We start from the raw sequence: 12,807 nt of genomic DNA, 5'->3' as shown, positions 1-12,807 counted from the left end.
CGTTGATATCTTCTGTAAGGGCTCACCGTTGATATCTTCTGTAAGGGCTCACGTTGATATCTTCTGTAAGGGCTCACCGTTGATATCTTCTTTAAGGGCTCACCGTTGATATCTTCTGTAAGGGCTCACCGTTGATATCTTCTGTAAGGGCTCACCGTTGATATCTTCTGTAAGGGCTCACCGTTGATATCTTCTGTAAGGGCTCACCATTGATATCTTCTGTAAGGGCTCACCGTTGATATCTTCTGTAAGGGCTCACCGTTGATATCTTCTGTAAGGGCTCACCGTTGATATCTTCTGTAAGGGCTCATCGTTGATATCTTTTGAAAGGGCTCACCGTTGATATCTTCTGTAAGGGCTCATCGTTGATATCTTTTGAAAGGGTTCACGTTGATATTTTAAATTCTACAATTCAAACCCTCACATCTGCAGGGACAGACAGAGTTGGAGAAGAGCAGTGAGCACTGGACTCTCAGGGGACAGAAACACATTATCACTAGGCCATGCCTAAGGGTCTATTCGTCTAGGAGGTGGATTGGGGGGGGTCACTGATCAATAGGCTCAGTGGTAAATGTCAACCAGGGAAGAATATATTTTTCTTCAGGGATCTAAAGATGCGTACAGAAATGGGTGATGCGTCCAAAACACTGTTAACAATCAATGGCAAGAGGCGGGAAGCTAAGAATACTAGGATTACTCTACACTGACGACCTGAACTACAAAACTAAACAAATGAAGAAGTGCTGGGAAGCTGCAATGGAAGGAGGAGAGGGAGTGTAGGGGGGGGGGACTTCCCCACTGAGGCCCATTCTGAAAACAGGGTCAGTTTTGTGGAACATTTAAAGTTGTAAACACAACTCAAGTGGAACATTTCAATCGTATGAAGGAGACATGAGATCCAATGAGACATGAGATCCAAGGACAAAGGAGACATGAGATCCAATGGAAAAGGAGAGATGGAGAGATGAGAGCCAAGGAGAGATGGAGAGATGAGAGCCAAGGAGAGATGGAGAGATGAGAGCCAAGGAGAAAAGGAGAGATGAGAGCCAAGGAGAGATGGAGAGATGAGAGCCAAGGAGGGATAGAGAGATGAGAGCCAAAGAGAGATGGAGAGATGAGAGCCAAGGAGAGATGGAGAGGTGAGAGCCAAGGAGGGATAGAGAGATGAGAGCCAAGGAGAGATGGAGAGATGAGAGCCAAGGAGAGATGGAGAGATGAGATCCAAGGAAAAGGAGAGATGGAGAGATGAGAGCCAAGGAGAAAAGGAGATGGGAGATGAGAGGCAAGAGGAAAAAGGAGAGATGGAGAGATGAGAGCCAAGGAGAGATGGAGAGATGAGAGCCAGGGGAGATGGAGAGATAAGAGCCAAGGAGATGGAGAGATGAGAGCCAAGGAGAGATGGAGAGATGAGAGCCAAGGGGAAAGGAAAGATGGAGAGATGAGAGCCAAGGGGAAAGGAGAGAGGAGAGATGAGAGCCAAGTCGAAAAGGAGAGATGAGAGCCAGGAGAAAATGAGAGATGAGAGATGAGAGCTAAAGGGAAAAGGAGAGATGAGAGCTAAGGAGAGATGGAGAGATGAGAGCCAATGAGAGATGGAGAGATGGAGAGGCAGAGTACACAGCGGCAGAATGACCACTGTGACTGACCCAAAATTAAGGAGTCCTTGCTATTGAGAAAGGAGCCGTAGATGAGAGAAGACAGGCTATGTGCTCACTGCCCACAAAATGAGGTGGAAATGAGCTGACTTCCTAACCTCCTGCCCAATGTATGACCATATTAAGAGATGAGAGATGAGAAAACAAATCCAATTTGAAAAACTCCCATATCTACTGGGTGAAATTCCACAGTGTGCCACAGAGCAGCAAGATTTGTGACCTGTTGCCACGAGAAAAGGGCAACCAGTGAAGAACACGCACCATTGTAAATACAACACATATCTATGTTATTTATTTTATCTTGTGTCCTTTACCATTTGCACATTGTAAAAACACTGTATATATAAGCAATACAACACATATCTATGACATTTGTAATGAGAGTCTTTATTGTTTGAAACGTCTGTATGTGTGATGTCTACTGTTAATTTTTATTGTTTATTTCACTTTATATATTATATACCTTACTTGCTTTGGCAATGTTAACATGTTTCCCATGCCAATAAAGCCCCTTGAATTGAATTGAATGAATTGAGATGAGAGCCAAGGAGAAAAGGAGAGATGAGAGCCAAGGAGAGATGGAGAGATGAGAGCCAAGGAGAAAAGGAGAGATGAGAGCCAAGGGAAGATGGAGAGATGAGAGAAAAGGAGAGATGGAGAGATGAGAGCCAAGCAGAGATGGAGAGTTGAGAGCCAAGGAGAGATGGAAAGATGAGAGCCAAGGAGAGATGGAGAGATGAGAGCCAAGGAGAGATGGAGAGATGAGAGCCAAGGGGAAAAAGGAGAGATGGAGAGATGAGAGCCAAGGAGAAAAGGAAAGATGAGAGCCAAGGAGGAAAGGAGAGATGGAGAGATGAGAGCCAAGGAGGAAAGGAGAGATGGAGAGATGAGAGCCAAGGGAATTAAGGAGAGATGGAGAGATGAGAGCCAAGGAGAAAAGGAGAGATGGAGAGATGAGAGCCAAGGAGAAAAGGAGAGATGGAGAGATGAGAGTCAATGGGAAAAGGAGAGATGGAGAGATTAGAGCCAAGTGGAAAAAGAGAGATGGAGAGATGAGAGTCAATGGGAAAAGGAGAGATGGAGAGATGAGAGCCAAGTGGAAAAGGAGAGATGGAGAGATGAGAGCTAAGGGGAAAAGGAGAGATGAGAGCCAAGGAAAAAGGAGAGATGGAGAGATGAGAGCCAAGGAGAGATGATGGGGATGAGAGCCAAGGGAAAAGGAGAGATGGAGAGATGAGAGCCAAGAGGAAAGGAGAGATGGAGAGATGAGAGCCAAGGGGAAAATGAGAGATGAGAGCCAAGGGAAAAGGAGAGATGAGAGTCAAGGAGAGATGGAGAGATGAGAGCCAAGAGGAAAAGGAGAGATGAGAGTCAAGGAGAGATGGAGAGATGAGAGCCAATGGGAAAAGGAGAGATGAGAGCCAAGGAGAGATGGAAAGATGAGAGCCAAGGTGAGACGTAGAGATGAGAGCCAAGGAGAGATGAGAGCCAAGGAGAGATGGAGAGATGAGAGCCAAGGAGAGATGGAGAGATGAGAGCCAAGGAGAGATGGAGAGATGAGAGCCAAGGGAAAAAGGAGAGATGGAGAGATGAGAGCCAAGGAGAGATGGAGAGATGAGAGCCAAGGAAAGGAGGAGAGATGAGAGCCAAGGAGGAAGATAGAGAGATGAGAGCCAAGGAAAAAGGAGAGATGGATGAGAGCCAAGGGAGAAAAGGAGAGATGGAGAGATGAGAGCCCAGGAGGAGAGAGGTGGAGAGATGAGAGCCAATGGGAAAAAGGAGAGATGGAGAGATTAGAGCCAAGTGGAAAAGAGATGGAGAGATGAGAGCCAAGGGAAAAGGAGAGATGGAGAGATGAGAGCTAAGGGGAAAAGGAGAGATGAGAGCCAAGGAGAAAAGGAGAGATGAGAGCCAAGGAAAAAAGGAGAGATGAGAGATGAGAGCCAAGGAGAGATGGAGAGATGAGAGCCAAGGGAAAAGGAGAGATGAGAGCCAAGGAGAGATGGAGAGATGAGAGCCAAGGAGAGATGGAGAGATGAGAGTCAAGAGGAGAGATGGAGAGATGAGAGCCAAGGAGAAAAGATGGAGAGATGAGAGCCAAGGAGAAAAGGAGAGAGGAGAGATGAGAGCCAAGGAGAAAGGAGAGATGAGGAGCCAAGGAGAGATGGAGAGATGAGAGCCAAGGAGAGATGGAGAGATGAGAGCCAAGGAGATGGAGAGATAGAGCCAAGGAGAGATGGAGAGATGAGAGCCAAGGAGAGATCGAGAGATGAGAGCCAAGGAGAGATGTAGAGATGAGAGCCAAGGAGAGATAGAGAGATGAGAGCCAAGGGGAAAAGGAGAGATGGAGAGATGAGAGCCAAGGAGAAATAGGAGAGATGAGAGCCAAGGAGAAAAAGGAGAGATGAGAGCCAAGGGGAAAAGGAGAGATGGAGAGATGAGAGCCAAGGGGGAAAGGAGAGATGGAGAGATGAGAGCCAAGGGTGAAAGGAGAGATGGAGAGATGAGAGCCAAGCAGAAAAGGAGAGATGAGAGCCAGGGAGAAAAGGAGAGATGAGAGATGAGAGCCAAGGGTAAAAGGAGAGATCGAGCGATGAGAGCCAAGAGGAAAAGGAGAGATGGAGAGATGAGAGCCAAGGAGAGATGGAGAGATGAGAGCCAAGGAGAGATGGAGAGATGAGAGCCAAGGAGAGATGGAGAGATGAGAGCCAAGGAGAGATGGAGAGATGAGAGCCAAGGAGAGATGAGAGCCAAGGAAGAAAAGGAGAGATAGAGATGAGAGCCAAGGAGAGATGGAGAGATGAGAGCCAAGGAGAGATGGAGAGATGAGAGCCAAGGAGAGATGGAGAGATGAGAGCCAAGGAGAGATGGAGAGATGAGAGCCAAGGAGAGATGGAGAGATGAGAGCCAAGGAGAGATGGAGAGATGAGAGCCAAGGAGAAAAGTGAGAGAGAAAAAATAAAACAGAGATGAAGGAATCTCAGGAGTTAATGAGTCTTCAGAGAGGTAAGAATCACATTTACTCCTTCAATCTGGTTTCCTTTAAGGCTGCAGCTAGTATTGGGAAATCGACGGTGTGTGTGGTGTGTGTGTGTATTGGGTAATACAGTTTAAATAGTTGGCTGTGGTCCAACAGGGTCCAGCCAGAGGCAGCTCTCTGGAGGAGGAAATGCTTTCTAAGCTGTTGTGTGTGTGTGTGTGTGTGCGTGTGCGTGCGTGCGTGCAAAGTTGGGATCAGATCAAATCAGATTAGTGGGGGGGGGGCGGTTGGGGGTTGTAGGGACTGTTGGTCGTTCAAATGGTATTAGACGTGGGATTTTGGGGGGGGAGATCATCTACTTAGGACAGTCTTGTTCATTGACTTGGAAGTTGGAACAACAGAAAATATGTTGGATTGCATTATGCTTAAGAGTACAGCTGAGCTGTCCACGGACGAAACGAGAAAAGGGGGACACAATTGCATCATTGCATCAGTAGGTGATAGTAGAGCTAGAATAGGAGTATCTTCAAATCCCGAGAGAGCATTTCAACAAATTCCTCTAGTTATTGTAGACCGCTATGTTATCTTGATGTCCCAGCAGTAACTTTGGGATAATGTGTAATAAAACACCATCTGTATTCTCATCACCTCAAGGGAAAATGTCTCTGTTGTGAATAAACTGGGCTTCCATCTTATAAAACAGAAATGTCACTCACATATCTCTATAACACTACTGCCAGAGAATCTCTTAGTTTTCAATAATAAAGGAATGAATATCCCCTCCACAGCACTGGAAGGAGCAGAGCTCAGTAGTAATGAATATGTCATTAGTGAGGGGACAAGCCAACCAAAACATATGACTGGATAGTTGGCCATCAGAATGGACCATAATAATGTCCCAAATGGCACCTGATCCCCTATATAGTGCACTACTTTAGACCAGAGCCCTATTCCCTATATAGTGCACTACTTTAGACCAGAGCCCTATTCCCAATATAGTGCACTACTTTGGACCAGAGCCCTATTCCCTATATAGTGTACTACTTTGGACCAGGGCCCTATTCCCTATATAGTGCACTACTTTAGATCTGAACCCATAGGGCACCCTATTCCCTATATAGTGCACTACTTTAGACCAGAGCCCTATTCCCAATATAGTGCACTACTATAGACCAGAGCCCTATTCCCTATATAGTGCACTACTATAGACCAGAGCCCTATTCCCTATATAGTGCACTACTTTAGACCAGAACCCTATTCCCTATATAGTACACTACTTTAGACCAGAGCCCTATTCCCTATATAGTGCACTACTTTAGACCAGAGCCCTAATCACTATATAGTGCACTACTTTAGACCAGAGCCCTATTCCCTATATAGTGCACTACTATAGACCAGAGCCCTATTCCCTATATAGTGCACTACTTTAGACCAGAGCCCTATTCCCTATATAGTACACTACTTTAGACCAGAGCCCTATTCCCTATATAGTACACTACTTTACACCAGAGCCCTATTCCCTATATAGTACACTACTATAGACCAGAGCCCTATTCCTTTATAGTGCACTACTTTAGACCAGACCCCTATTCCCCATATAGTGCACTACTTTAGACCACAGCACTATTCCCTATATAGTGCACTACTTTAGACCAGAGCCCTATTCCCTATATAGTACCCTCCTTTGACCAGAGCCCTATTCCCAATATAGTGCACTACTTTAGACCAGAGCCCTATTCCCTATATAGTGCACTACTTTAGACCAGAGCCCTATTCCCTATATAGTGCACTACTTTAGACCAGGGCCCTATTCCCTATAGTACACTACTTTAGACCAGAGCCCTATTCCCTATAGTGCACTAATTTAGACCAGAGCCCTATGGTACCCTATTCCCTATATAGTGCAGATACTTTAGACCAGAGCCCTATTCCCTATATAGTACACTACTTTAGACCAGAGCCCTATTCCCTATATAGTGCACTACTTTAGACCAGAGCCCTATGGTACCCTATTCCCTATATAGTGCACTACTTTAGACCAGAGCCCTATTCCCTTTATAGTGCACTACTTTAGACCAGAGCCCTATTCCTATATAGTGCACTACTTTAGACCAAGCCCTATTCCCTATATAGTGCACTACTTTAGACCAGAGCCCTATGGCACCCTATTCCCTATATAGTGCACTACTTTAGACCAGAGCCCTATTCCCTATATAGTACACTACTTTAGACCAGAGCCCTATTCCCTATATAGTACACTACTTTAGACCAGAGCCTATTCCCTATATAGTGCACTATATAGACCAGAGCCCTATTCCCTATATAGTGCACTACTTTAGACCAGAGCCCTATTCCCTATATAGTACACTACTTTAGACCAGAGCCCTATTCCTATATAGTGCACTACTATAGACCAGAGCCCTATTCCCTATATAGTGCACTACTTTAGACCAGAGCCCTATTCCCTATATAGTACACTACTTTAGACCAGAGCCCTATTCCCTATATAGTGCACTACTTTAGACCAGAGCCCTATGGCACTCTATTCCCTATATAGTGCACTACTTTAGACCAGAGCCCTATTCCCTATATAGTGCACTACTTTAGACCAGAGCCCTAATCACTATATAGTGCACTACTTTAGACCAGAGCCCTATTCCCTATATAGTGCACTACTATAGACCAGAGCCCTATTCCCTATATAGTGAATACTTTAGACCAGAGCCCTATTCCCTATATAGTACACTACTTTAGACCAGAGCCCTATTCCTATATAGTACACTACTTTACACCAGAGCCCTATTTCCTATATAGTACACTACTATAGACCAGAGCCCTATTCCTTTATAGTGCACTACTTTAGACCAGACCCCTATTCCCCATATAGTGCACTACTTTAGACCACAGCACTATTCCCTATATAGTGCACTACTTTAGACCAGAGCCCTATTCCCTATATAGTACACTACTTTAGACCAGAGCCCTATTCCCAATATAGTGCACTACTTTAGACCATAGCCCTATTCCCTATATAGTGCACTACTTTAGACCAGAGCCCTATTCCCTATATAGTGCACTACTTTAGACCAGGGCCCTATTCCCTATATAGTACACTACTTTAGACCAGAGCCCTATTCCCTATATAGTGCACTAATTTAGACCAGAGCCCTATGGTACCCTATTCCCTATATAGTGCACTACTTTAGACCAGAGCCCTATTCCCTATATAGTACACTACTTTAGACCAGAGCCCTATTCCCTATATAGTGCACTACTTTAGACCAGAGCCCTATGGTACCCTATTCCCTATATAGTGCACTACTTTAGACCAGAGCCCTATTCCCTTTATAGTGCACTACTTTAGACCAGAGCCCTATTCCCTATATAGTGCACTACTTTAGACCAGAGCCCTATTCCCTATATAGTGCACTACTTTAGACCAGAGCCCTATGGCACCCTATTCCCTATATAGTGCACTACTTTAGACCAGAGCCCTATTCCCTATATAGTACACTACTTTAGACCAGAGCCCTATTCCCTATATAGTACACTACTTTAGACCAGAGCCCTATTCCCTATATAGTGCACTACTATAGACCAGAGCCCTATTCCCTATATAGTGCACTACTTTAGACCAGAGCCCTATTCCCTATATAGTACACTACTTTAGACCAGAGCCCTATTCCCTATATAGTGCACTACTTTAGACCAGAGCCCTATGGCACTCTATTCCCTATATAGTGCACTACTTTAGACCAGAGCCCTATTCCCTATATAGTGCACTACTTTAGACCAGAGCCCTATTCCCTATATAGTGCACTACTTTAGACCAGAACCCTATTCCCTATATAGTGCACTACTTTAGACCAGAGCCCTATGGCACCCTATTCCCTATATAGTGCACTACTTTAGACCAGAGCCCTATTCCCTATATAGTGCACTATTTTAGACCAGAGCCCTATTCCCTATATAGTGCACTACTTTAGACCAGGGCCCTATTCCCTATATAGTGCACTACTCTAGACCAGGGCCCTATTCCCTATATAGTGCACTACTTTTGACTTATTTCAAATTTGGACACAGCCTTTGAGAGGTCAGGGTTAGATAGTAAATGACAACGACCACAAGAGAAAGCACAGACCGATTTGTGACCAGGCTAGAGATTCACAGCAACAGAGAATGAACAGAGAGGAACTATAGACGAGGAGGGTAGTAAAGAGGTGAAGAAGAAGAAGAACAGGGAGTAAAGAGGAGAAGAAGAGAACAAGAACAGAGGGAGTAAAGAGGAGAAGAAGAAGAAGAACAGAGGGAGTAAAGAGGAGAAGAAGAACAGAGGGAGTGAAGAGGAGAAGAAGAGAAGAAGAACAGAGGGAGTAAAGAGGAGAAGAAGAACAGAGGGAGTAAAGAGGAGAAGAAGAGAAGAAGAACAGAGGGAGTAAAGAGGAGAAGAAGAGAAGAAGAACAGAGGTAGTAAAGAGGAGAAGAAGAAGAAGAACAGAGGGAGTAAAGAGGAGAAGAAGAACAGAGGGAGTAAAGAGGAGAAGAAGAACAGAGGGAGTAAAGAGGAGAAGAAGAACAGAGGGAGTAAAGAGGAGAAGAAGAAAGAACAGAGGGAGAAAAGAGGAGAAGAAGAACAGAGGGAGTAAAGAGGAGAAGAAGAACAGAGGGAGAAAAGAGGAGAAGAAGAACAGAGGGAGAAAAGAGGAGAAGAACAGAGGGAGAAAAGAGGAGAAGAAGAGAAGAAGAACAGAGGGAGAAAAGAGGAGAAGAAGAGAAGAAGAACAGAGGGATAAAAGAGAAGAAGAAAGAAGAACAGAGGGAGAAAAGAGGAGAAGAAGAGTGTTTCACCTGGTTGACCTCATCCTTATCTAGTCCCAGGACACTACCCATGAGCCTCAGCTCCTCAGAGCGTTTGGGTTTCGGGGTGTGGAAGTACCCCATGAACAGGTTCCTCATCAGAGCCCTGAGCAGACAGTATAAAAATAGTAAGTAAGCCTTGTCCGAGCCAGAAAGGCCCATAGGGGCAGCTTGAGGTTCAACTACAACCCCATGGACAGGACGTCTAGTCAGACAAAATAACATGGACCACAAGGAGTCATTACACACTGGCTAGATGGGAAAATAATACAACCTAGTCTCTAGTACATATAGCTCTATTAATACGACCTAGTCTCTAGTACATATAGCTCTATTAATACGATCTAGTCTCTAGTACATATAGCTCTATTAATACGATCTAGTCTCTAGCACATATAGCTCTAATAATACGATCTAGTCTCTAGCACATATAGCTCTATTAATACGATCTAGTCTCTAGTACATATAGCTCTATTAATACGATCTAGTCTCTAGCACATATAGCTCTATTAATACGATCTAGTCTCTAGTACATATAGCTCTATTAATACGATCTAGTCTCTAGTACATATAGCTCTATTAATACGATCTAGTCTCTAGTGGGGCGGCAGGGTAGCCTAGTGGTTAGAGCTACTAATCACCGGTATGAGTGCTTCCTAATCACGACCTCTGATCAACTAATCACCGGTATGAGTGCTTCCTAATCACGACCTCTGATCAACTAATCACCGGTATGAGTGCTTGCTAATCACGACCTCTGATCAACTAATCACCGGTATGAGTGCTTCCTAATCACGACCTCTGATCAACTAATCACCGGTATGAGTGCTTGCTAATCACGACCTCTGATCAACTAATCACCGGTATGAGTGCTTCCTAATCACGACCTCTGATCAACTAATCACCGGTATGAGTGCTTCCTAATCACGACCTCTGATCAACTAATCACCGGTATGAGTGCTTGCTAATCACGACCTCTGATAAACTTACATGAGAGAAGAACGCGATTTTATTTTTCAAAAGGTAGTAAAACAACATTATCTGTCCGTTTTCCCTAACAACTAAAGAGCATTGAGCAACGAGGCTAAACTTCTCCGCAGGTTTGGTTCCCAGCAGCTACCACGTTGTAGCATGCGTGAAAGCAACACTCTGTGTGTGACTGTGTGTGGGAGACAGAGTTTTGCATCTCGCTCATCTCAACAACAACAACAAAAATCTGTGGTGAACGCTTGTGACAGTGTGACAACGCTGAGTCTAACATTTGAAATCTGATCAAGTCAGTGTTGAGTTGGACTTTACCCTCGGTGCTATTCAACAGGTTCATCAACTTGTCCTGAGCTTCTTCCAACATCTCCTGCCTCACGTCAACTGTAACACACACACACACACACACACACTTCATTTCAATGCTCTGCAGCTTCCCAGAAGTCTGAAGCATGGCTAGCGTGGCTACACTGAACAGTTTAAGTCTGACTGTCGGGACTATATATTTATGTAACAGACCCGCCATGCCAAAAGAAAGATTCAAGTCAGAGGTGCAGATCAGGGTATGATGGGCCTTCTGATGGTTCCCAAACCAGATGGCCCCCTTTAACCATTTCACAACCTTTATCAGTTCAACTAAACCGCTCATACATCTGGATTCCTGTAGTGAATGAAAAACAGACGAGAGGTGGTGTGTGTGTGTGTGTGTGTGTGTGTGTGTGTGTGTGTGTGTGTGTGTGTGTGTGTGTGTGTGTGTGTGTGTGTGTGTGTGTGTGTGTGTGTGTGTGTACTATGATGTAATAACCATGTCTACAGCTGATAGCGAAATCAGTAGACCATTGCAGCTTACAGTGTGTGTGTGTGTGTGTGTGTGTGTGTGTGTGTGTGTGTGTGTGTGTGTGTGTGTGTGTGTGTGTGTGTGTGTGTGTGTGTGTGTGTGTGTGTCTGAGAATGCAGACTGATGTGGGAAACTCTATTCCTGGGTGGGATTGATTCCTGTAGTGTTAGCACTGTTACTATACTAATAATGTGATTTACTCTATTTGTGTTATTTGAGCGGTTGGCTGATAACAACATGTGAAATGGGCCTGTAGAACATTCTGGAATGGAATGCCAGATGTCTACTGGGTAACGTAGTTGGACCCCAGACCAGGGTTTTTCAGACCTCTCCTCAGGGAACCACAGACATCCCATGTATTTGAATAATTCAACAGACATGATTCTAGTTGTCAACTAATCAATCAAGTCCTTTTCTACGTTTCGTCAGGAATTTATTCCATTTTTTCTCCCAATGTCGCGGTATCCAATCCGAAGTTCAGGCCTCGTCTCATCGCAGCGACTCCCAGCGAGCTTGGGAGAGTTGAAGATCGAGACATGCTTCCTCTGAAACATGCCCTGCTGCTTCCTCTGAAACATGCCCTGCTGCTTCCTCCGAAACATGCCCTGCTGCTTCCTCCGAAACATGCCCTGCTGCTTCCTCTGAAACATGCCCTGCTGCTTCCTCTGAAACATGCCCTGCTGCTTCCTCCGAAACATGCCCTGCTGCTTCCTCTGAAACATGCCCTGCTGCTTCCTCCGAAACATGCCCTGCTGCTTCCTCTGAAACATGCCCTGCTGCTTCCTCTGAAACATGCCCTGCTGCTTCCTCCGAAACATGCCCTGCTGCTTCCTCCGAAACATGCCCTGCTGCTTCCTCCGAAACATGCCCTGCTGCTTCCTCCGAAACATGCCCTGCTGCTTCCTCCGACTTCCTTCGACTGACTTCCTGGTTAGCCAGGAAGTCAGTCAAACTGATCAAGTCTTTTGATTGGTGAATCAGGAGAGGAAGTGAGCCGAACCCGGCCAACGCTGGGCCAATTGTGCACCACCCTATAGGACTCCCGGTCACGGCCGGGTTGTGACACAGCCTGGGCTCAAACCCGGGTCTGTAGTCATGCCTCAAGAACTGAGATGCAGTGCCTTTAGGCCGCTGTGCCACTTGGCGAGGTCTGTAGATCCTATTTCACAGACATCTGGAAACACTGGACAGGTACTTTAAGTTCCATCACTTGGCTGCATCTCAAATTAAATGGCACCCCATTTCCTAAAAGGGGCACCGTATTGGACCAGACTACACTGGCTAGGAGAACCTGGCACAAAAGACTAGGGACGGCATGCCAAATGGCGCCCTATTCCCTATGGGGACTGGTCAAAAAGTAGTGCACTATACAGGGAATAGGGTGCCATTTTTTTGGGACTCGGAGAAAAGCCTAGTTACTGTAGAGAGAAAGGAAAAAGCAGACCGGTTTTCAAAGAGGAACGTGGCAATGAAAACAGGTGTCTGTAATCAGC

At 45.3% G+C, this 12,807-nt stretch overlaps 1 pseudogene; it reads right to left on the bottom strand.

Annotated features, from left to right (window-relative positions):
* Positions 1–309: 309 nt before the first annotated feature.
* The window catches only part of LOC135532774 (thyroid receptor-interacting protein 11-like), a 29,427-nt pseudogene continuing 16,929 nt past the window's right edge, over positions 310–12,807 (bottom strand).

Source organism: Oncorhynchus masou, unplaced genomic scaffold, assembly GCF_036934945.1.
Source record: "Oncorhynchus masou masou isolate Uvic2021 unplaced genomic scaffold, UVic_Omas_1.1 unplaced_scaffold_2016, whole genome shotgun sequence".
Lineage (NCBI taxonomy): Eukaryota > Metazoa > Chordata > Actinopteri > Salmoniformes > Salmonidae > Oncorhynchus > Oncorhynchus masou.
Note: the sequence above shows the minus strand (reverse complement) of the source record. Positions and strands in the feature narration are given on the sequence as shown.